Below are 1,941 nucleotides of genomic sequence, written 5' to 3' on the forward strand. Positions count from 1 at the left end.
TGTCTGTTGCTGAGAAGATGATGGAAAGGGCTTGTTATTGCTAAACCTGTTTCTTCTACCATTATTGTTGTTGAAACCTTGTTGAGGTCTCTGTTGATCCTTCCATGAAAGATTTGGATGATTTCTCCATGAAGGATTATAGGTGTTTCCATAGGGTTCTCCCATGTAATTCACCTCTTCCATTGAAGGGTTCTCAGGATCATAAGCTTCTTCTTCAGATGAAGCCTCCTTAGTACTGCCTGGTGCATTTTACATTCTAGACAGACTTTGAGAAATCATATTGACTTGCTGAGTCAATATTTTGTTCTGAGCCAATATAGCATTCAGAGTGTCAATCTCAAGAACTCCTTTCTTCTGATTAGTCCCATTGTTCACAGGATTCCTTTCAGAAGTGTACATGAATTGGTTATTTGCAACCATTTCAATCAGCTCTTGAGCTTCTGTAGGCGTCTTCTTCAGATGAAGAGATCCTCCAGCAGAGCTATCCAAAGACATCTTGGACAGTTCAGACAGACCATCATAGAAAATACCTATGATGCTCCATTCAGAAAGCATATCAGAGGGACACTTTCTGATTAATTGTTTGTATCGTTCCCAAGCTTCATAGAGGGATTCTCCTTCCTTCTGTTTGAAGGTTTGGACTTCCACTCTAAGCTTACTCAATTTTTGAGGTGGAAAGAACTTTGCCAAGAAGACATTGACTAGCTTTTCCCAAGAGTTCAGGCTTTCTTTAGGTTGTGAGTCCAACCATATTCTAGCTCTGTCTCTTACAGCAAAAGGGAATAGCATAAGTCTGTAGACCTCAGGGTCAACCCCATTAGTCTTGACAGTGTCACAGATTTGCAGGAATTCAGCTAAGAACTGATGAGGATCTTCCAATGGAAGTCCATGAAACTTGCAATTCTGTTGCATTAGAGAAACTAATTGAGGCTTAAGCTCAAAGTTGTTTGCTCCAATGGCAGGGATAGAGATGCTTCTCCCATAGAAGTCGGGAGTAGGTGCAGTAAAGTCACCCAGCACCTTCCTTGCATTGTTGGCATTGTTGTTGTTTTCGGCTGCCATGTGTTCTTCTTCTTTGAAGATTTCTGTTAGGTCCTTTACAGAGAATTGTGCCTTAGCTTCTCTTAGCTTTCGCTTCAAGGTCCTTTCAGGTTCAGGGTCAGCCTCAACAAGAATGCTTTTGTCTTTGCTCCTGCTCATATGAAAGAGAAGAGAACAAGAAAATATGGAATCCTATATGTCACAGTATAGAGATTCCTTGAGGTGTCAGAGGAAGAGAAAAATGGAAGGGAGAGGTAGAAAATTCGAACTTATCAAAGAAGATGGAGTTCGAATTGTGCATTTAAGGAATAGTGTTAGTCCATAAATAGAAGGATGTGAGAAGAGGGGAAGTAATTTTCGAAAATTAAGTAAAAGATTTTGAAAACATTTTGAAAAACACTAATTAATTTTCGAAAACCATGATTGAGAAAGAATTAAAGTGGATTTTAAAAATTAATAATTTGGCTAACAAGAAAAGATATGATTCAAACATTAAACCTTTCTCAACAGAAAAGGCAACATACTTGAATTGTTGAATCAAATCATTAATTGATAGCAAGTATTTTTGAAAAAGAAAGAAATTGATTTTGAAAAAGATTTGACTGAAAAGATATGATTTGAAAAATATTTGATTTTGAAAAGATCTTAAAAACTTATAAAAATTTGATTTGAAAACAAAATCTTCCCTCTTGTGCCATCCTGGCGTTAAACGCCCAGAATGGTGCACATTCTGGCGTTTAACGCCCAAAACTCTACCCTTTTGGGCGTTAAACGCCCAGCCAGGCACCCTGGCTGGCGTTTAAATGCCAGTCTGCCTTCTTCACTGGGCGTTTTGAACGCCCAGCTTTTTCTGTATAATTCCTCTGCTGTATGTTCTGAATCTTTAATTCTCTGTATTAT

General features: G+C 38.3%; 1 non-coding gene across 1 annotated transcript; it reads left to right on the top strand.

Annotated features, from left to right (window-relative positions):
* The first annotated feature begins 549 nt into the window (after positions 1–549).
* On the top strand, positions 550–657 carry LOC112699737 (small nucleolar RNA R71). The gene has a single exon (XR_003152677.1). It is a non-coding gene; the product is annotated as a small nucleolar RNA R71 (small nucleolar RNA).
* Positions 658–1,941: the final 1,284 nt, after the last annotated feature.

Source organism: Arachis hypogaea, chromosome 6 (genome assembly GCF_003086295.3).
Source record: "Arachis hypogaea cultivar Tifrunner chromosome 6, arahy.Tifrunner.gnm2.J5K5, whole genome shotgun sequence".
Lineage (NCBI taxonomy): Eukaryota > Viridiplantae > Streptophyta > Magnoliopsida > Fabales > Fabaceae > Arachis > Arachis hypogaea.